This window comes from Stegostoma tigrinum, chromosome 31, assembly GCF_030684315.1.
Source record: "Stegostoma tigrinum isolate sSteTig4 chromosome 31, sSteTig4.hap1, whole genome shotgun sequence".
In the NCBI taxonomy this organism is placed as follows: Eukaryota; Metazoa; Chordata; class Chondrichthyes; order Orectolobiformes; family Stegostomatidae; genus Stegostoma; species Stegostoma tigrinum.
Genome location: NC_081384.1, coordinates 2,495,583 through 2,518,818, shown reverse-complemented (window position 1 = coordinate 2,518,818; position 23,236 = coordinate 2,495,583). Strand labels below are relative to the sequence as shown.

At 44.4% G+C, this 23,236-nt stretch overlaps 1 protein-coding gene across 1 annotated transcript in view; it reads left to right on the top strand.

Annotated features, from left to right (window-relative positions):
• The first annotated feature begins 6,213 nt into the window (after positions 1-6,213).
• The window catches only part of LOC125466279 (junction plakoglobin-like), a 66,999-nt gene continuing 49,976 nt past the window's right edge, over positions 6,214-23,236 (top strand). Inside the window, exon 1 of the mRNA XM_048560576.2 lies at positions 6,214-6,332. The gene's annotated coding sequence lies outside the window, so the exon portion shown is untranslated. The remainder of the gene's footprint in view (positions 6,333-23,236) is intronic.

Below are 23,236 nucleotides of genomic sequence, written 5' to 3'. Positions count from 1 at the left end.
TTATATTTTGAAGAGAGTCAAGTGATTGTGTGTTTTATGAATCAGTTTCCTCCCTAGTTCCTGACCACCTTTGACTCCCAGAGTTCCCAGTTATCACTGAGCCATCTTCCCTTTCCATTTGCGCTTTGTTCTGGAAGATCTTTGCTCAGGTTTCACGCTCCACTGAACATCCAAGGTCAGCACTAATGAAACTGAGGACTAATTCATTATAACTGGAACCAAAGGATAGGATTGTTGGCTAATAAATTATAAATCAGTTTTTTGGATGATTTACTCTGGTGATTTTATTGTTCTCATGAGGAGTCAAAAGTATCTGGATTGCTGAGTGTTCAGTTGTGAACGGACTATGTTGCGATACATTTTTATCCCAGCACTGCCCTGGGACATACTCAGCTTAGACATATTTGTAATGTTTTTTGGCATGATGTCCATTTCTGCCTGAGTAATTTCAAAAGGAATATTGCCGATAATAATCCTTTTACCATCCTCTCCAGTGAAGGTCACTGGGGCATATTAACTTTATGTTCCTCCCCTTTTTTATTTGCATTTAGCTGAGCAGAAGCAATATTCCATGCTGTTGCATGTTCCAACTTGTTCTCAATCATGTTTTCTCATCGTTCAGCCTGATCTGAGTCACTGGGTGTTAATTCGTTGTGCTCCTGTTAAAATCCCTTATCTGTGGGAACATTTCATCAAAGCCATACCACCTCCAGGATTAGCTCTGATATGGGTTGATACTTGCTGCAATAGAACTTGTTTTTCATCCTGTCATTTTCCTCCCCATTCCACCTGATGGTGTTGCTGAGGATACTCGTGAACGAAGTTACAGAGCACATTGCTGAGTATTTGTGGGACTGACAAATCACCCAACACTGGTTTCACAGAGTGGTATCAGTAAACTGTGTGTATTCCCACTTTGACTCAGACAGATTTCTCTTCGGGCACTCGGGTGAATGTTGCATTATGCCTTTAAGACTGGTCACAAACTCTCATTCCCATTATTATAAAAATGGTAGCTGATTTGAAAGGTGCAGATCATGGACTCTGAGTCAGGTTAAAATCAAATGCAACTGCAATTTTGGATGTTTTTATATGAGTAAAGCAATTCAATAAGCACAGTACTCACAAATTCATTACTGTATTTCCCTTGTACTCAGTTATCGATTGAAGGTCCCAGACACAAATCTGGCCTAGGCTGGGTTAATTATCCTCAGTTAGAGAATTTTTTTGTGTAAAGATCACTATATTGGCTCTAAGTAGCCCTGATACTCAGTCAACCCTCCTGACTACTGTCCAGTAATTTCTGTCAGAAAGTGGCTAGGTATTTACACGTCTGAGGATCATGCATAAATTATGATAGTATCACCCACTCAAGCAAGTTTCAAGGAGACTTGTGATTTTGTCTGCCCACTCATTCCCTACTGTGTCCTACTCCTGTAAGCCGTGCACAGTTGTGACATTTTGAAACTGCCAGAATAAGATTTTTGCATGCAGTCAATATCTAAAATCTTTTTAAAATTCTTTCATGCTACGTGAGTGTAACTGACTGGGCCAGCATTTATTGTACATTTCTAATGCCCTTGACAAGATGGTGGTAAGCTGCCTTCTTGAACAGTTGCAGTCTGTGTTTTGTATAGACACCCACACTGTTGATAAAGAGGGAGTTACAGAATTTTGAACCAGTGACAGTGAAGGAATGACAATATATTTCGAAGTCAGGGTGAAGGCAGAAATCACATGACACCAGGATATTGTCCAGCAGGTTTATTTGAAAACACAAGCTTTCTGAGCCTCAGTCCTTCTTCGGGTGATAGTGAGAGGTAGTATCAGACCCAGAATTCATAAGGAAAAGATCAAAGGCTATCACTACTGAACAAACCTAAGATGCTGTGAAATCTTTAATCAGTTAGAAGGTTTTAATTGATTAATATGTATATGTAAATCCCTGAATTGCTTTCAAGACACAGCTCTGAAAGAGCTAAAGGTTTTATCAGTGTAGAGATGACATTTTAGGTCAGACAATGCATGCTAGGTGTGAGACCTTGTTTATAATCTCTTTTGAGTTTTAGTTTGGAGTCAGACTGGTTTTATTTCTAAAGCAGGAATTTACAAAATGCCACATTAATCGGCTGTCTATAAATTGTGCACTTTTTGCACAAAATAAAATGTATCTGCAAATAAAAATTCACCTCAGATTCATGTGTGTATGTGTGTCTGTGTGTGAGAGAAAGAGAGACTGTGTGCGCATGTGCGAGACAGATTGTGTGTGTGCGTGTGTGTGTGTGAGAGAGGGAGAGAGAGAGGCACACAGATAACGTGTGTGGGTGGGTGTGTATGAGTGTGTTGTGTGAGTGAGTGAATGTGTGTATGTGTGAGTGAGAGTGAGTGTGACTGAGACTGTGTGTGTGAGAGAGACAGATAGTATGCGCGCGTGTGTGTGTGTGTGTGTAAGAGAGAGAGAGAGAGACAGATTGTGTGGGTGGGTGGGTGGGTGTGTATGAGTGTGTGTGGGTGGTTGGGTGTTTATGAGTGTGTTTGTGTGTGTGAGTGTTTGTGAGAGTGTATAGTGTGGTGGGGGGGTCACCTGTCGTGTGATGTGAACCCAAAATCCTGGTTGAGACCTCATAGGTGCTGAACTTGGCTATCAGCCTCTGCTTGGCGATTTTCTTCTTTACACTGATAAAATTTTAGTTCTCTCAGGGCAGTGATTTGAAAGGAATTTGGGGATTTACATATATATATTAATCAATTAAAACCTTCTAACTGATTAACGATTTAATTGCATCTTAGGTTTGTTTTGTATTTCCTCATCAGTAGTGTGAGCCTTTGATATTTTACTTATAAATCCCATGTCTGACCCTGCCTCACTATCACCTGAAGAAGGAGCGAGGCTCTGAAAGCTTGTGTTTTCAAATAAACCTGTTGGGCTATAACCTGGTGTCATGTAATTTCTGACCTTGTCCACCCCAGTCCAACACTGGCGCCTCTACTTCAAGTCAGGATAGTGAATGGCTTGGAGGGGAACTTGTAAAAAGTGGTGTTTCCATCTATTTACTGCTCTTGTTCTTTGAGATAAAAGTGGCGTGGGTTTGGAAGGTGCTGTGGAGCCTTGATAAGTTAGTGTAGTGCATCTTGCACAGTTTAGGTTCTGTCAGGGCCACTGAGCTCCTGACCTCATTATAGATTTGGTTCATAAAAGGGAGATGATGACCGAGTGGTATTACCACTAGACTATTAGTCCAGAGACCTAAATAACGTCCTGGGGACCCAGGTTCAAATCCTGCCATGGCAGATGGCAGAATTGATGGTGATTGCTGGTACAGTTACAACATAAAAGACATTTGGATAAGTACATGAATAAGAAAGGTTTGGAAGGGTATGGGCCAAGTGTAGGAAAGCGGGATTAGTTTACTTTGAGATTATAGTCGACATCGAGTGGTTGGACCTAAGGGTCTGTTTCTGTGCTGTGTGACTCTATGAATCTTTGATACCCACAAACATTTACTCCCTCTACCATTGACACTCAGATCAGCAGTGTGTACCATCTACAAGATGCACAGCAGAAATTCACCAAGGCTCTTATACAGCACCATCCAAACCCACGATCACCACCACATAGGTCAAAGGCAGCAAAAGACATGACAACGTTGCCCGTTGCAAGTTTCCCTCCAAGCCCCTCACCATTCTGATTTGGAAATATATCACTGTTATTTTAATGTTATTGAGTCAAAATCCTGGAAATCTCTTCCTAAGGGCATTGTGGGCCTACCTAGAGCACATGGTCTGCAGTGGTTCAGGAAGGAGGCTCTCCACCACCTTCTCAAGGGGCAACGAGGGAGAGGCAATAAATGCTGGCCCTGACAGGAATGCCTAGTTGTCCATCTCCTCTGGAATGCCCTGCTGAAACATCTGTCTTTCTTCTTCTCCTTAGAATACAACTTCTTTGTCCAAGGTTTTAGTTACCTTTCACGAGACATCCATTTGTCTTTTTGTGCATTTCCTGTATGTTCCTGTAAGATTCCTCACGATGTTCGACTAAACATTTTTTATAAATGCAAATAAAGACAAAGCACTGTGGATGCTGGAGATCTAAACTAAAAACAAGCTGCTGGAGCATCTCAGCAGATTTAGTAGTGCCTGTCAAGAAACAGACTTAATGTTTTGAGTCCAGCATGATTGCTCTTCTCTCATGAGAGTAAATGTGGTGTATATGGATTTCAGCAAGGCGTTCGATAAGGTTCTCCACAATAGGCTATTGTACAAAATGCGGAGGAGTGGAATTGTGGGAGATATAGCAGTTTGGATCGGAAATTGGCTTGCTGAAAGAAGGCAGAGGATGGTAGTTGATGGGAAATGTTCATCCTGGAGAGCAGTTACTAGTGGTGTGCCGCAAGGGTCGGTGTTGGGTCCACTGCTGTTTGTCATTTTTATAAATGACCTGGATGAGGTTGTAGAAGGATGGGTTAGTAAATTTGCAGACGACACTGAGGTTGGTGGAGTTATGGATAGTGACAAAGGATGCTGCAGGTTGCAGAGAGACATAGATAAGTTGCAGAGCTGGGTTGAGAGGTGGCAAATGGAGTTTAATGCAGACAAGTGTGAGGTGATGCACTTTGGTAGGAGTAACCAGAAGGCAAAGTATTGGGCTAATGATAAGATTCTTAGTAGTGTAGATGAGCAGAGAGATCTCGGTGTCCATGTACACAGATCATTGAAAGTTGCCACCCAGGTTGACAGGGCTGTTAAGAAAGCGGTACAGTGTTTTAGCTTTTATTAATAGAGGGATCGAGTTCTGGAACCAAGAGGTTATGGTGAAGCTGTACAAAACTCTGGTGCGGCCGCACTTGGAGTATTGTGTACAGTTCTGGTCACCGCATTATAAGAAGGATGTGGAAGCTTTGGAAAGAGTGTAGAGGATGTTGCCTGGTATGGAGGGAAGGTCTTACGAGGAAAGGCTGAGGGACTTGAGGCTGTTTTCGTTAGAGAGAAGAAGGTTGAGAGGTGACTTAATTGAAACATATAAAATAATCAGAGGGTTAGATAGGGTGGATAGGGAGAGCCTTTCTCCTAGGATGGTGACGGCGAGCACGAGGGGGCATAGCTTTAAATTGAGGGGCGAAAGCTATAGGACAGATGTCAGAGGTAGTTTCTTTACTCAGAGAGTAGTAAGGGAATGGAACGCTTTGCCTGCAACGGTAGTAGATTCGCCAACTTTAGATACATTTAAGTCGTCCTTGGATAAGCATATGGACGTACATGGAATAGTGTAGGTTAGATGGGCTTGAGATCGGTATGACAGGTCGGCACAACATCGAGGGCCGAACGGCCTGTACTGTGCTGTAATGTTCTATGTTAAGAGCTCTGTTTGTCGTTGTGTAGCAACTACAAAGTGCTGATCTGACATTTAGCAGAATCAATATTTAACAATGAGTATTTTTTGAAAAAATTACTCGTGGAATACAGGCATTGCTAGCTGGGCCAGCATTTATTACCCGTCCCTAGTTACCCTTGACAAGTTGGTGGTGAGCTGCTTTCTTGAAGTGCTGTGCTCCATTATGGGTATGGGCACCAAAATGCTGCTGGAAATTCCAAGACTATGTCTCACTGACACTGAAGGAATGTTGATTTATCTCCAAATCAAAATGAAAAGGAGTCCTCGTGCTGTTTGTAGACCTGCAATGTTGTTCATGAGGGAATTCCAGGATTTTGGCCCAGTGACACTGAAGGAGCAGGGATATATTTCCAAGTCAGGATGGTGAGGGGAACTTGCAGTACTCCCTGTACTGGCCACTATTAATTGACATTGTTATTGATACATGAATGCCATCGGTGTCAGAGATGGGAGATAAGTTGTGGTTCAACTGCAGCAGACCCTTTGCCTGCCCAGGACCAAAGGGCTTTGATTGACAGAAGCAACCAGCTCACCTGAGCTCCCCCTGCCGCCAGGTGTGGTCCCGCGCAGCCGCAGACGGAGGAATTTGGGAGGCGGGAATTGACATAAGAATGAACCAATCAACGACCAGAGTCATCGAAGCCCCAATACTGATTGGTAGAGGAAGGCGATCCCTCCCTTAAGGGGGCGGGGAGACCTAGTAGTTGACAACACCTGGACCAATAATATTGGCTATTGGCATGGACTGACGATACACTAGACCAATGGAGAATACGGTTATGTGACAGCTGTCCAATGGGAGGGCTCAGGGGGCGGGCTGGTCGTTGCGGTGTCTTCTCGCGCCCCTTTGTTCGGGTAGAAGGCGGCGGCGAACGGGCGCGGATTGAGGCGGATCCGAGTCACGGAGATCAGCGCAGGGACCACGGGCAGCGCTCGTCAGGTAACAGGCTGGGGCTGGACGGGAGGCAGGCGCCTGGGCCGGGTCCAGTGAGGGGCGATCGCTGTCCGGGGGTTGGGAGTCCCGGAGTCGGACATTCCGTTCAGGTGCGCTCCCGGTGTCCGGCCCAGCCCGATCCCCTCGGTGTGTGACACCAGGCAGTGTGTTAGGGTTTCCCTAGTCGAATAGTCTGTGTTTGGGTGGGGCTGGCGGAGCGCTGTGTGTGTGTGTGTGTCGGGGGAGTGGGGAGAGGGGCATGTGTGTTGGGGGAGTGGGGAGAGGGGCATGTGTGTTGGGGGAGTGGGGAGAGGGGCATGTGTGCTGGGGGCTGGGGGAGTGGGGGGAGTGGAGAGGGGCGGGGAGTGGGGGGAGGGGATGGGGGCTGGGGGAGTGGGGGGAGGGGCATGTATTGTGGGGAGTGGGGGGAGGGGATGTGGGCTGGGGGCTGGGGGAGTGGGGAGAGGGGCATGTATTGTGGGGGGAGGGGATGGGGGCTGGGGGAGTGGGCAGTGGGGCGTGTGTTTGGGGGAGAGAGGGTGCCCGGTCTGATCTCTCCCTGATGAGGGTCTGTTTTGAAGTTGTAATTTTTGCCTCAGTCCCCTTTCCGAAAGAGCAGAGTTGGGGAAGTTGTGCTCTGATTTCCTCAAATAGAGTGTGTCTCGGTCTGGGGTCTTTCCTGTGCTTATTCTGCAGCTCTGTCCAATTTGGGTGGGGACATGATCGTTCAGGTGGCTGTGGACAGAGAGAGAGCACTGTCAGTCCAGGGAGAAGACTGGTTGTGGAACTGTTGACAGCCCAATGTGCAAAGTTCAACTGGCTGTTTTGTTCCAGATATAAATTAAAGCTTTTTCGTGGTTCCCGGGGGAATGGTTTATTGACAGCTGAGAGTAAAGCTGAAATTTGTTTTTTTTGAATCGTGCCAGTATCGTGACGCTGCTAGAGGCTAAAACTGCTGACAATTCGCTGCCTGAAAGATCGCTGTAAACAGGTTCAGGAGTGCAGTAACTTTAAAAAAAAGGGATCTGGTCAATACTTGCACAATAAAATATTGTAGACGATACTGTTTTTAGTGATTTATGAGGGAGTAGATCTGGAGGTAATTACGAGGCTGTTATCTACAGGTTAGTGTAAACTCAATAGCAATGAGCTGCTGAAACTGAGAATCTCTATCCGGGTGGATTCATGCAGCCTATTGTGTCTGTGTGCTAGCCTTTTTAATTGAACTATTAATTACAATTCCCATCATTTTTCTTCCACTGATTTTAGAGGTAAAGCTGTAGTGTCTCTGAGAACCTTTCTGCCTATTTAGTGGGCACTAGCCTGATTGTGATATTAAATTGCACAGCAACACAATAAAATGAACAAATACTGATTAAGATCATCTTTGTTTTTCCTTTTGAAAATATTTGGAGAAGTCACAATTTCATTAATTGTAAAAGTTTGTATTGTATAGTAACTGGGAAAACAGCGTTTGGGGATCTGTGACTAATGAACACCGAGAAGCTGTGGATTGACTGAGAGTTCAAACTTTGTTGAATTTAATGTAATCTTTTTGTCCAAGGCTCTTCGTTCAACCATGTTGTTTAGGACATGGTGGATTCTTTGAAAGGTGCAGAATGCTTTGGGACAGGGTATGTAAAAGTGGGAGAGCAATTTGTGTGCATGTGCAGGTTAAAAATATCGTAGACTTTTTAGGGTTAAATGATGAGTTTTGGTTTTATTTTGTGCTGCTGACTTGCCCTGTAACTAAAATGAGAATTTGAACATTGAGGGAAATACTTAGATGAGGACTCACAAGAGACAGACTGAGCAGGAAATCTGTTTAGTCAGTATGTTACTGTTTGATGGGGTGATTTGGTCATGTTACAAAGCCCAGCTGTTTACGCATTTGAGACTGTGTGGAGTCTCAAATGTCCCATGTTTATGACAGTAATGTGTGTTATTGGTTGTGGCAACACTGACTTGCATTGTTGTGGCGCCTAGATGTATTAGGCTAGGTTGTGCATTAGAGTATTTAGCATCTTGTAGCTTTATCCTTTTTCCTTTTTTTTGAAGGGAGTGATTGGTATGTTGCTAAGATTTGTTATGGAGATAGTTAGAAATCAGGTTTATATATTGTATATTCTAAATTTGTATCCATGTGCTGTGCAGCAATCTGTCTATTTTGGGCAGCTGTTTTCTTTTTGTCAATATTTCTTTAGCTTTGAAAGCTCCCTTGTAATTATTTTTAAAAATTTATAATGTGAACATCTCCAGCTGGTGTGGTTGCAGGCAGCAGCAGCTTTCTGGGCGGTCACAGGTGATTTTAACCTTTTCTGTGACAGGGACCTGTTCTAATTCCTTCTGTCTGCTGACACTTGTTTAACACTATATAATTCATTTATAAATTGGCCTCTGTGTTGTGGTTAGTGTACTAAGGATCAAACTTGCGTTCCCTCTGGTCTTTTAAAAGACTATATTTAACCAAGTATTAGCCCACTGACTTTCATACTGGGTGTAACAGGGTTTTAAGGTCACTTGCCTGATAGCTGTCCCCACTACAAGTCCAAATGTCCTAGTTAAAATTCTGCCTCTGTTTTAACATTATAAAGCAGTTTATTTTGGTTTGCTCAGTGGTGTGTATAGGGAGCCCCACCAGTGTCAGAATAAAACCAGGCTCAGTTTGCCACTAAGGCAGACAATGGATCTGCTGTAAAATGTTGAATGAATGTGATTCAATTCCTGCCGGTTGTAAATGACTCACCGCTTCGAAAGTTGCAGATTGTGCTTGGGAATCACCTTTTTGAAGACACAGCAGTTTTTAACTTTTAGAAGTCTGGGTGTAGGCAGGGTGTGAGTGCAGTGAGAAAATCAGCCCCAAAGCATCTGAGTCAAAGTTAGGGCAGTAAAAGCACCCAGTCAGCTCCTCTTCAGTACTGGCCTGGGAGCCCCCTCATCTGCTTACAGTTTGTAAGGTAGCACCCCTTCCTCTTCTGGGGCACTATGCCTCAGTAAAGGTCAAGAGTATAAAGTGTGGAGCTGGATGAACACAGCAGGCTAAGCAGCGTCACAGGAGCACAAAAGCTGACGTTTCGGGCCTAGACCCTTCATCAGAGAGTATTGTCTGAACTCCTCTGTTCCCTCCCTTCCTGACCCCTCTCTCTCTTCTCTTCTCTCCCCTCCCTCCCCTCTGTCTCAGTAACTGGGAGTTGTGATTCTGACTGTGATCCTTAACACTGTCTTGGTGCTGAATTTTGAATCTTCTCGATGTTTTTGTGACTCAGTGTCACTGACTAATTGATTCACTTGCCGAGACTGGTGTGGGTGGAATGGAGCAAGATGAGTGAGCAAACTTTTTTGAGTTAGGGATTTCTGTTGTAGCTAATTGTCACCTAATGGTTTAGGTACTGTACAAGAGTTTGGCAGGAATTTCATGCTCTGATATAACTTCCTGAGAGAGTCGTGATTGGCGGCAGCCACAGACAATGGAAGCCTTTTGTTTTGAGAGAGATTGGTTACTCCGTTACCAGAAACACAAAATAAGCTTCAGGCTGCTCCAACCAATCAGTTGCTCTTGTGATGACTTTAACTTTTTCAATTTGCTTACCTTGTTTCTAGAATATTTTATTTTGTGAAGGTTTTTGGCATTTGTGTGACAATTATACATGATATTTTTATACTGTTTCCCTGAGTTACTGTCTCCCTGGAACCTGCAGTGGGAATTGATGCCTCCGTGCATGCTGTCACCCCAGCAGTGACAGAGTATTGAATCATCATCCAGCCTACCCTTTCTCTCCACCCGCTCTCATCCACCTCTCTTCATTCCTGTAACTTACCACAAGATTGTCTTTAGTCACCTTCCCAAACTCCACCTGTAATTTCACTTATTGCATGTTCACAGTGAATGATATATTTATATTTGTATATACTTTATTTTAAAAATAAGCTTCTAACAACAGCTCCTACAGACTTGCTAAAACTACCTAAACTGTCCAAACAAACTTCCTGTACTGACTACGAGTGACAATATTGATTTAGAACATAGAACATAGAACAGTACAGCACAGAACAGGCCCTTCAGCCCACAATGTTGTGCCGACCATTGATCCTCATGTGTGCACCCTCAAATTTCTGTGACCATATGCATGTCCAGCAGTCTCTTAAATGACCCCAATGACCTTGCTTCCACAACTGCTGCTGGCAACGCATTCCATGCTCTCACAACTCTCTGTGTAAAGAACCCGCCCCTGACATCCCTTCTATACTTTCCACCAACCAGCTTAAAACTATGACCCCTCGTGCTAGCCATTTCTGCCCTGGGAAATAGTCTCTGGCTATCAACTCTATCTATGCCTCTCATTATCTTGTATACCTCAATTAGGCCCCCTCTCCTCCTCCTTTTTTCCAATGAAAAGAGACCCAGCTCAGTCAACCTCTCTTCATAAGATAAGCCCTCCAGTCCATTTAGGTTTGTGATAGTTTAGATGCTTCAGTGGAATTATGGCCTTTGTTAGTTTTTCACTCGTAATTGTCACCTTGTTCTTCAGCTTGTGTGCCCCCCTCCCCTACTGAAAATACACAAACTGCAAAAACTCTTATTCAAGTCTAAAGAGAATCTGTGTAGCCCTGCTATTACAGGGAGAGAATGGGTGCAGTACCACTTCACAGTACTGACTGCATAACAGTCAGTGTATGTCACTTAACTAGTAATCCAGAGATTCACACTGAGGCTCAATCCTGCCACAGCTGTTTGTGGAGTTTAAACTCCTTTCTTAAACCTGCATGGACAGGTTTATTCTTATAGTGGTGATCACCCCTCCAGTCATTGTTGTAAAAACCCATCTGGTTCAATAATCATCTTTTAGGGAAGGAAATCTGCTACACTTATCCAGTCTGGCTTATCCATTATTCTAGACCCACAGCAATGTGGTTGACTCTACCTGCCCTCTGAAATAGCCTAGAGTTCTGATCGGGGAGGTGATGGCCTAGTGGTATTATTGCTGGACTATAAATCCAGAGACCCTGATGATGTTGTGGGGACATTAGTTTGAATCCTGTCACAGCAGATGGTGGAATTTGAATTCAATAAAATATCTGGAATTAAGAATCCAATGATGACTGTGAATCCATTGTCAATTGTTGGGAAAACCCATCTGCTTCACTAATGTCCTTTAGGGAGGGAAACTGCCATCCTTGCCTGGTCTGGCCTACATGTGACTTTGAACTGCCCTCTGGGCAGTTAGGGATAGGAAATAAATGCTGCCTGGCCAGCAATGCCCTCATCCTGTGAATGAATAAAGGAAAATAAAAAGTTCTTGGGCAATTAGAGAACACTGGCCTTACCAGCAATATCCACATCCCGTAAAAGAGCAAAGACAAAACATTGTTTCAGAGATAGTAGGAACTGCAGATGTTGGAGAATCTGAGATAACCAGGTGTAGAGTTGGATGAACACAGCAGGCCAAGCAGGAAAGCTGACGTTTCGGGCCAAGACCCTTCTTCGGACCATTCTGAAGAAGGGTCTAAGCCCGAAACGTCAGCTTTCCTGCTCCTATGATGCTGCTTGGCCAAAGATAAAACATTTGTCTTTTATGCATTTTCTCTGGCTGATTTTCCTGCTCAGTTTGTCTTGTGCTACCTTGAACTTGTACTTGATGTGCAATCTCTAGTTTCAAGTATGTCACTGACTTTTATCCTAATTTCAGTTTTGAAATTCAAAAAGGCAGGTGTAGTCTGAAGCTGTACAGCTGAGGCCAGCTCAGCGACCCATTGGTCAAGTCTCAGACAATCTTCTTGAACCAACAGAGCAGTTAGGTTTCTACCGGTGAGATGCACTGGGTCCCAGACTGACTCGAGGGACATGGGCATGTGCACCAGGCTGACAGAGTGCTGTACAATCAGAAACACTGCCTTCCATGTCTGTGGAAAAAAAAAACTCACGCCAATAATTCAAACAAGAGTACGGGAGTTCTTGCAGGTGGCCTGGCCAATATTTATTCCTCAATCAACATCTAAAACCAGATTATTATTATTATAGTACTGCGACTGTGGGAATTTTCTGTCCATTCATTGCTGTTCACAAAGTATTACTTTGGGGCTAAAGCATTTTTGGTAACTCTATGTTTTTAAAGATACTATGGAAATACAGGTCTGTCCTTTTAGTCCTGAATGTTGACCATTCTTCTTTTTTTTGTGTGTGTGTGTGATAAAAATGATTGGATAGTTCTGAACTGGTAATCTGCAAGTTCATGTTGAACTGTAAAATGATGAGGAACCAGCTGACTGTCTCAAATTGTTTAACTGAACTGGAGGAAGCTTAAGTTCCGTCAGTGAAACTGCAAGTAATAAATAAAAGCCCTGTGTTACTGTATAATACGCACGTAGCAATAGGATGGTGTGCACCTCCCAGGTTCTAGAATCAGCCTTGTACATCAAATATTACTAACCAACAGGTTAGGTACTGTACTGTGCAAAAGTTTCACAGTACTAATTTGCAATCTTATTCAGATTGTGATAGCACTGGGAATGTTTTGAAGACTTGTAACTGAGGGGAGCAGTAGAGGATTAACTGGTGAATAAAAGGCATCTGTTGGAATGGTAAACTTTTCATGGGCATTGATGCTGGGCATGGGCTAAATTCCACAGTGGAAGTGTTATCTTGCATTTAAGTAGTACCTTTTTAATGGATAATAAAACACTTTTCTTAGTGTAGTCTAGGACAACTTTTCTATTGTATTTCAGAATAGTCAAAGGGTCTTTGTGTTCAGTTGAGTGGTAATTAGGAGAGGTCCCAATTTATTTCCTCTGAAACATAGCTTCTTTGACAGTGCTACAGCGAGAATTTCCGAAAGGATTGTGTTCATTTTTGCGCATATGGATGTGAATCCACAGCCTTCTGATTGTGTTACACACTGACCTGTGAACTGGCCTGGGAATGGCCAAGAATGGAAAATGCTGATGTCGTTTCTCAGAGTAATGTCTCCACCATGGTAACCCTGCTGTTGCAATCCTCTTGTGGTCACTATGCAGCGAATTCTCTTGCTTCACAGCCAGTCCCTGCACACTTGAACCTAAGCTCTCCTTTCCCTTTCTCTCAATGTTCAAAAATCTCCAAAAGTGAAATGTTTTGCCATTAAGTTTCCATTCAGATCTGATTTCCTCTCACCTGAGGCTTCTGTTCAGTGGCAGTCATGTTCTAAAACACTGCACAGAACCTAACTCTCGGTTTAATCATCCGTTGCTGCTCTCTCTTGAATTTCCAATGTTCACGTGGTTAGTTTGAAGACTGAGTTCACAGACTTGAGTATTAACAATTAAGGGTTGGTCTAAGTGAGTTTTAAGATGTTAAAAGGAATTGATTGGGTAGAGAAATAGAGAAAAGTTATTTCATCTGGATAATTCAAGATGGAGCTATTATCTTTTAGAGATCTATGCTGAGAAGCTTTTGTTTTACACATAGGGTTATTTTTTTCCTTCCATCTCAGGGAGTCCCTTTGGAATCAAGGATGACTTGCTACCACTGCAGTTCAGGGAAGAGTATGAAGTTGGTGTATGATCTGCAGGCTCCACTGCACGTTGGGTCAGGTTGTGGTGTGTAGTGTTTGATGGGTGAGGTGTGTGGCAGTTTCTCCGTGCTCTCCAACTTTGCTTCTGAGTTCCCAATGAGGTGCCTCCTTCTTCCTGAATAAATCTTCTCCAGTTTGGTTGATTGTAAATCAGGGTCTCGTGAGGGGCGAACAGTGTTTGACCTTTTTGGGAAAACTTTGAGGACATCTGTAGAAGATGTTTTCATTTCCCTTGTGGGTGCTCTGACTGAGTTCTGAGTGGAGCGGTCAGTTTTGGAGTCTGTCAAGAGAAATGTCCCCTTGGAGTGATTTGAACTTTGGGCTTGAGAAAAGAAGCTGCTATTGGACGACGTTTTTCTTGCCACTTGATTTGGAGAATCTTGCCAAAGGTGATGCTGGTGGTATTAAGAAGAACCTGGGAAAACAGGAACACACCTTCTCATTCCTGAAAGTGTTGGCTTGTCATGGACACTCCATGGTTCCCCTAGCTACCTTTTGAATCAGTGGTTATCGTGTTTCAAATTATTGTTGAATATCCAATATGCCTGTTCTCCCAACAACAGTTATACATTAACACAATACTCCTGTGATTACAAGGGGTTATTAGTCAAAAAGTGACACAGAATAATCTGAGATAACGAGGTGTAGAGCTGGATGAACACAGCAGGCAAAGCAGCATCAGAGGAGCAGGAAAAGCTGATGTTTTGGGTTTGGACCCTTTTTCAGAAAAAAAATTACGTCAGCTTTCCTGCTCCTCCGATGCTGCTTGGCCTGCTGTGTCCATCCAGCTCTACACCTTGTTATCTCAGATTCTCCAGCATCGGCATCTCCTACTATCATCGAATAATGTGACCTTTTTTTGCATCAGGCGACCCAAGGACTTGGTCGGACGTGTAAGTTTTGAGGAAGAGACAGCTGGAGAAATTTTTAAGGAGGGAATTCTCTGGAATTTAGCAATAGGGCAGCTGAAAGTACAGCTGACAATGGTGCAGTCAGGGAATGTGATTTGGCAGTATAGGAGTGAGAAGAGCATTGATGTTGGAGTGAGGCTAGGTGCTGTTGGATGGGGTTGTGGAGGGTTAGGGAGGAGCAAGACCATGGAGACCTTTTTAAAAGCAAAGATGAGAATTTAAATTTGAATTATTCCAAAACAGGAGCCAATGTAGGTTAGCAAGAAGAGAGTGTATGAGACATGGGCAGCAGCATTGTAGGGCTTTGTAGTGGCTGACTGATCAGGAGGTCATTTCAAATTGTCCAGTATCAACGTAACAAAGGTCCAGATGAGGATTATTGTACAAGAACCCTTGCTGATAATTTAACCCTAGATAACAAACTGTGGGGATGAACACAGCAGGCCAAGCAGCATCTTAGGAGCGCAAAAGCTGACATTTGGGGCCGAGACCCTTCAGAAAAGGGAATTGGGGAGACGATTCTGAAATAAGTAGGGAGAGAGGGGGAGGCGAACTGAAGATGGATAGAGGAGAAGATAGGTGGAGAAGGGAGAGTATTGGTGGGGAGGGGATAGGCCAGTCGGGGGAGGACGGACAGGTCAAGGGGGTGGGATGAGGTTAGGTAGGAAATTGAGGTGGGGGGAGGGGATAGGTGAGAGGAAGAACAGGTTAGGGAAGTGGGGATGAGCTGAGCTGGTTTTGGGATGCGGTGGGGGGAGGAGAGATTTTGAAGCTTGTGAAGTCCACATTGATACCATTGGGCCGCAGGGTTCCCAAGCGGAATATGAGTTGCTGTTCCTGCAACCTTCGGGTGGCAGCATTATGGCACTGCAGGAGGCCCAGGATGGACGTGTCGCCTAAGGAATGGGAGGGGGAGTTGAAATGGTTCGTGACTGGGAGGTGCAGTTGTTTACTGCAAACCGAGCGGAGGTGTTCTGCAAAGCGGTTCCCAAGCCTCCACTTGGTTTCCCCAATGTAGAGGAGGCCACAACATGTACAGCGGATGCATTATGCCACATTGGTGGATGTGCAGGTGAACATCCACCAATGTGGCATACTGCATCTGCTGTACATGTTGTGGCCGCCTCTACATTGGGGAAACCAAGCGGAGGATTGGGGACCGCTTTGCAGTACACCTCCGTTCGGTTTGCAGTAAACAACTGCACCTCCCAGTCACGAACCATTTCAACTCCCCCCTCCCATTCCTTAGACGACACGTCCATTCTGAGCCTCCTGCAGTGCCATATTGCTGCCACCCGAAGGTTGCAGGAACAGCAACTTTGTATTCCGTTTGATACCGTTGGGCTGCAGGGTTCCCAATATGGATTTCACCAGCTTCAAAATCCCCCCCCCCCCCCCCCTCCACCAACTGCATCCCGAAACCAGCCCAGCTCATACCCGCCTCCCCCACCCCTCCCTCTTTATTTCAGAACCCTCTCCCCATCCCCCTCTTCTGATGAAGGGTCTAGGCCTGAAACATCAGCTTTTGTACTCCTGAGATGCTGCTTGGCCTGCTGTGTTCATCCAGCTCCACACTTTGTTATCTTGGATTTGCATCTGCAGTTCCCATTATCGCTGATAATTTAACCCTTTCTGACCCAGGGGTACTTGGTTAAATTTGTCATGTTGGCCAACTGGGTCGACCCATTCAGCACTGGCTTATTTTAAAAGCTAGGTCTCCCTTGGCCTCTGACAGAGCCATAATTTGGGTGAGGCACTGATGGGAAATCTGGAGATGTTTGTGTATTTTTACAGAGTCGTAGAGAGCTTCGCTGCGAAATGAAACAGGAAATTGCCTGAAATTGTTTACACAACAATCAGCAGTTGTTGCAGCTCAAATTCACTTACAAAGAAACACTTGCATTTGTATAGCACCCCTCATGCACTTGGGATGTCCCTGAGAACTTCAGAGCTGTGCAGAAAAGTTTTGAAGTGTAGCTACTAAGTTTCCAAGATTCCATCTGCTCAGTGTTGCAAATCAGGGGAGTATTTGGTATTTGAGAAATTGCAGATTATAGTGATAATGGGTGAGCAAAGAAACCTCTGTTTTTGGTGATCATGGCTTAGAGTATGTTGACATTCTTTTGTGGTGTTGTGATATTTAGTGCATTCCATGTTATAGCAAAGAGTATCCGCCCTGGACTTTGCAGCTGGTGGAGTTGTTTTTCATAGTGTCCCGTGTGACCCAGAATTACAATACAATATAGAATGCAGGGTATCTATAGAAAGCCGCTCCCTTTTTTTTCAGCCTTCAGCTGCACATTGCCAGAGCTTCGCCTGAGAGTATTGACTGCTGTGTTTGAACTCACCAGACTGTAGCCAGGCTGCTGTAGCCTGTGTACGTTCTTGAGTCAGAAGGGCAGCACGATGGCTCAGTGGTTAGCACTGCTGCCTCAGTGCCAGGGATCCGGGTTCAATTTCACCTACAGGTGACTGTGCAAACCCCACACAGACCATGATAACGAAGTGTGAAGCTGGATGAACACAGCAGGCCAAGCAGCATCTCAGGAACTGCTCCTGAGATGCTGCTTGGCCTGCTGTGTTCATCCAGCTTCACACTTTGTTATCTTGGATACTCCAGCATCTGCAGTTCCTACTATCTCTCTCCCCGTGTCAGCGTGGGTTTCCTCCCGTAGTCCAAAGATGTGCAGGCTGGGTAGATTGGCTATGCTAATTGCCTGTAGTGTCCAGGGGTGTGTAAATTAGGTGGATCATGCATGAGAAATGCTGGGTTTCAGGTAGGGGGATGGGGATGGGTGCTGTTCCGATGGATGGTGTGGACTTGTTGAGTTGAATGGCCTTCCACGCTGTAGGGATTCTATGATTTTAAGGTTGTGGCTCTGTACCAGATGTTAAGTGCAAAGCTACAGACTGATACTGATGCTCATGCTGCTGCACCAAGGGAGTGCTGCCCTGTCAGAAATTCCACCCTTCTGGTGAGGTAGTTAAGAGGCTGTGGTTGCTTTCCTGGGTGAGCAGAAAAGGTTTGAATGGCTGCTGTGTTATAAAGCTGGACTGTCCTTGTCTGATGTCCAAAAAAGTTTATTCTTCTACCAACACTGTTAGGTTATTCTCTCATTGTTGCTTGTGGGATCTTGCCTTGTGCAGTTTCGTTGTTGAGATGCCACTCTTAACGTAGTGACTGCATTTCCCCAAGTACAACTTCATTAATTGTAAAATGTTCAGAAAACCTGAATTTAAATGGTGCTACGTAAATGCATGTCCGTTTTTGCACTTTTTCCCCCAAATTAAAGGCCACTGCACTGCACCAAGTGATGGGTGACATCCACAGAACTTTTTAAAAATTATTTTTTAAAAAGATCTTTCCTTCCAAGCAGCTTATAAGGTACTTGAGTTGGTCAATGCGTAAATCTCTACTCCAAAGGGCTGTGAAAGTTCAGCCATTGACTGTATTCATGGTAGAAGTTGCTAGATTTCTGGGCATTAAAGACTTTGCAAGATATGAAGATAGTGTAGGAATATGGAGTTTAACTGAGTGGGCTGAATGGCCTCTGATTTCCCGTTTAGTGCTTTACCAGTAGGTGAGGGTCTAGGCCTGAAACATCAGCCTTCCTGCTCCTCTGCTGTTTGGCCTGCTGTGTTCATCCAGATCCACACCTTGTTCTCTCAGATTCTCCAGCATCTGCAGTTCCTATTATCGCTGAGTCTGTTTCACCTCTGTTAGCTCACCTCTTATCATCCACAGTTACAAGTGTGGCAGCTCATCATTCTAGACACACAATCACACTCTCGCACATTCTGTACGAAGATGTTGGTCTCTCTGACTAATCATTTCTAGACTGATTTTCACTGCAACCTGTCTGGGGGGAAAAAATAGCCAGCAAAATGAGACTCCAAAACTTGTACACTGATAATATTACACATCCACCCCCACAGTAATTACAAAACCATTTGCAATCGCAGCTGACTAACAGCTTGTACTTGGAGCCATGAAGAATTGGCACAGCTGCTTAGATCATGCTTTGTCTGTTCGAAACTTGGAGCTTCTGCTGAATCCACTGCTTTCCAGTGTGTTCCACCCATGGAACAAAAATGTCCCAGCCAATCTTTGTGTAAAGGCTGTTTACAGTGCACATCTCATTCTGGGTTGTTGTATGACAATGCAGCCTCACAGCTTTGAGGGAGAATAGGTCAGTCCCTCTCCCACCTCATTGTCAAATCTTCCAATTACTCCTTTCCAGGAATGGGGAGGAGCATTCTGGCTGGAGTTCCTCAACCAACCTTATAGTATTGACAACTACAATCAGCATTTATGTACCACCTTTTAATGTAATTAAACATCTAGCAGAGAGACAAAGTTTTTAATACCAAACCCAGGAAGGAAGTATAAAGTCACGTGAGCAAAACCATGCTTTTGGAGAAGAACCTAATTGGACCTTTCTTTCCCAGAGTTGGTACGAGTACAATGGGCCAAATGGCCTGCCATCCTGGTTTCTTTCTCTGATCCAAATGTCTTCAATAATAGCATTCTCAAACATAACATTCAGTCGAATGCAGAATACTTTGTAGTTCTAGGCCCCTCATTTACTGAAAGGACATTATAACTATAGAACATATGGTGTTGCACCCCAGGGTTGATGAGCTCTGAGTGAAAAAATAATGTCTCCCCAATTCCATCTTCAATGCAGTGCTTTGTTTGGTTCCTGGGTGAGGAGTTATCATTTTAAAACCCTTCGTGTTGTGGATTGACTTGCTCCCAGGGCCATTGGAAGGTTTGCTATAGCTGCTTTTGAAAGAAGATTCAAAACAGTGAGATACTGGGCACCAGATATAGTTGTGATTGTCCTAGAAACCACCAGGACAGTGGTGGAATGAAAGGTAACTGTGCAGGAAACGTTGATGTTGAATTTGCCCTCCTTTCTGCACTCCCCTCCACCACAGCAATTCTTTTAGATGTTCAGTGTTCCTGTCCCTTTCCCTTTGGTGGGCCAAGTCTGGGGAAACTGGGTGAGATTTGGGGATCTCTACGAGCTTTGAAATGTTGCATTTGATGTGACTGTTCCCTGGTCAAACACCCCATTGTCAGGGTTCACAGGTGAACTGTTACTTGGGGTTAGGAGAGAAATAACTGGGTTTTTGACAGACTGCCTGTTAGCCCAGAAACTCCTTCTGAAATTTCTGAATGATTGCTTGATTCACCATGGGCTGATCTGCCCCTAACAAGGGCAGATGCAATTGTAATGGAATATTTCATTGTTCTGTCAAATTCTTTGCACTGAAGATGTCAAATTTAAACTGCTTGTGCATATTTCCACTGAATCTTTGAGGGTGTTTTGGTTGTTGATGGGAATGCTGGGCCTAAACAATTTTTCATAAAAATTGTTTGGATGGTTTCAAAATGGCGCTGTTCAGCTGCCCCTTCCCAGGGACCATATGATCTGGAAGCTTCTGTGGCTCAATTTAGCACGTTGATCATTCTTCGCATGTCACATGGGACCCTGAAGAAACAGAGGGGCTACTGTTGCCCCTCCTGATGTTCCCCTCTTATTGCTAATTCTTGCTGAGCTGGCACTTGAGCCAAATGGCCAATTTTTGCACAATTACTGGATAAGAACCAGCCTTGAGCCTGGTCCTGCCCTGAATAAGACACTCGGCATTTGGTGAAAGAGCAGGAACTGTGGGATTAACTCCTGCTTAATCCAGAACCCTTTAATATTGTACGTGATGTTGCTCATTGTGGGGAAAACACAAACTGTGCATTCTGTGAGGGGGAGAATATACCTTTTTGGTTAGATAGTAAGGGCTGAGGCTTGTGGAAGTGCTTTCTCTGAGCCATATCAACTCCACTTTAGAAAAAGTGATGATGGTGTTTTGGGAGGGGCTGGTGTCAGAAATGTGATTCCGAGGAGGTTGATGGGATGGCCAGCTGAGAAGCTGTCCCCATTCTCTCTCTTTCCACCTCCTTTCTCCACCCCCCCCCCCCCCAACCCCACCAGTCCTCCCTACCCCATCTCCTCTTTTCCCCCCCCCCCCCGACCCCGCAAAAGGCTGTTTTGTGATGAACTGCACTCACTGCTGGCATTTTTTTTGCTGTAAATTCAGGAAACTTAAGTTTTTGCATCTTTGTCTTGGTTACGTCCCCCAGCCAAACAACATAGGCCTGGTGTATTTGTGTTTGTTTGGCATTGTTTGTGTTAACATTGTTAATGTTGGTGGTTTGTTAGTCATGGCATCCTAGTGTAGATTCTTGTTTAATCTGGTTTGAGCATGGCTGGATTTGGCCTCTTGTCTGTTAGTTACATCTGATGAGTGCTATTCCAGGAATGTGCATCTGGGGTGTGCTGGAGATTGTGAATTCTAGGTTCACAGCTCTGTTATAAAATGAAATCTGCATTCTACAGCGCAATCCCACTTCTGTTGCTAATCTGTACCCCTTCAGAAGAAGCTGCTGTTCTCAAGGCCAGTCTCCTCTCTCCTCCCTCTGCAATCATGGTTACATTTCATGATAGAATGTTTTTGATTAACTTTTCTGTCAGAACCTTGATGTAATTGCAATTTATTCCCAATTGTCATGTTCCTGTCCCTACCCTGTGACAGGGCAGCTCCTTATAACTTTCCTGTTTTTCACAACCTGCAGTCCTTTGGGAACCAAGCTCAGTATTGCCTGAGGATTGGCTTCTGGTTTTAGCCCAGTGTCCTGTATTTAGCAGTTTTAGTCTTCTCAATCTTAAAGATCTAACATAGTTGGAAAATAAATCACCGTCTCTAGGCTTGAGCTTTTCCAGTTAGTAAGAATGTTAGAGATAATCAGACATTGTTAGCAGCGGTTTCCTGTGTCCTAGTGTACAGCTAAAAAACAAATAAACATCTTCCTAGTGAGATTTTGAAGAAATAATTTGCATTTATAGAATGTATTCCAACATATGCGATAGATATTCAAAGCACTTAACATCCAAGGAAATGCTTTTGAAGTGTAATCACTGTCGTAATGCAAGAAGCCCAGATAATGATGCATGGTCAGTTTTAGTGATGTTGGTTGATGGCTAAATATTGACCAGGGTACAGACTGGCTTAAGAAGGTGGCCCACCACTGCCAGAGTCCTGGCCTAGCCAGCACCACCTCAATCCCGTGACTCACTTAAAATAAACTTTTGGTCGTAGAAGTAGGACATTTGGTCCATTGAGTCTACACTGCCCCTCTGAACAGCATCCCACCCAGACCCAACTCTTGCCCTATTCCTGCATTTCCCACCCTAGATACTATGGGCAATTTTAGCACGACCAGTCTACCTAAGCTGCACATCTTTGGAGTGTGGGAGGAAACCAGAGCACCTGGAGGAAACCCACACAGACACAGGGAGAATGTGTAAACTGCGCACATTGCCTGAGACTGGAATTGAACCCGGATCCCTGGTGCTGTGAGGCGGCAGTGCTAACTGCTGAACCATTGTGCAAGGTTTTCTACTGATTTTTCAATAATCATTTTTAGTGGGATGTATCTGTGGATTGATGGCACCCTGATTTCACATGTTTCACAGACAGCATCGCTGACAATGTAGCACTCTCTCAGCACTGCATTCAAAGTTTTTTTTTGGCTTTGATTTTGTGCTTGTTCTGTGGAGTGGGATGGGACTCATAGAATCCCTACAGTGTGAAAACAGGCCGTTTGGCCCAACAAGTCCACACCGAATCTCAGAGCATCCCACCCAGACCCATCCCCCTATAACCCATCTAATCTACACCTCCCTGAACACTATGGGCAATTTAGCATGGTCAATCCACCTAGCCTGCACATCTTTGGACTGTGGGAGGAAACCAGAGTACCTGGAGGAAACCCATGCAGATACGGGGAGAATGTGCAAACTCCACGCAGACAGTCACCCGAGGTTGGAATCGAACCTGGAATCCTGGCGCTGTGAGGCTGCAGTGCTAACTACTGTGCTGCCTTGCTGCCCCAAAATGATTTGGAGGAAAATGTGGCTGGTCCAATCCGTAGGTTTGCGGATGATACAAAGATTGTCCACAAATCCACCAATGAGGAGGACTGTCAGAGGATACAGTAGAATATAGATCAGCTGGAGGCAAGGGCAGAAAAATGGCAGATGGAGTTTAATCCGGACAAATGTGAGGTGATACAGAACCTTAAGGAGTATTGATATGCAGATGGATCTGGGTGTGCAGGTCCACAGATCACTGTTGGTGGCAGTACAGGTTGATAAGGTAGTTTTAAAAAAAAGCTTCTGGCATTCTTGCCTTCATTTGGAATGGGTTTTAAGTATAGAGACAGACAAGTTACACTGCAGCTTTATGGAACTTTAGTCGGAGCACACTTTGGAATATTGTGAACAGTTCTGGTCACTACACTACCAGATGAATGTGGATGTTTGGAGAGGGTACAGAAGAAAAGGTTTACCAGGATGTTGCCTAGTTCAGGTTAATTTTACTTATGAGG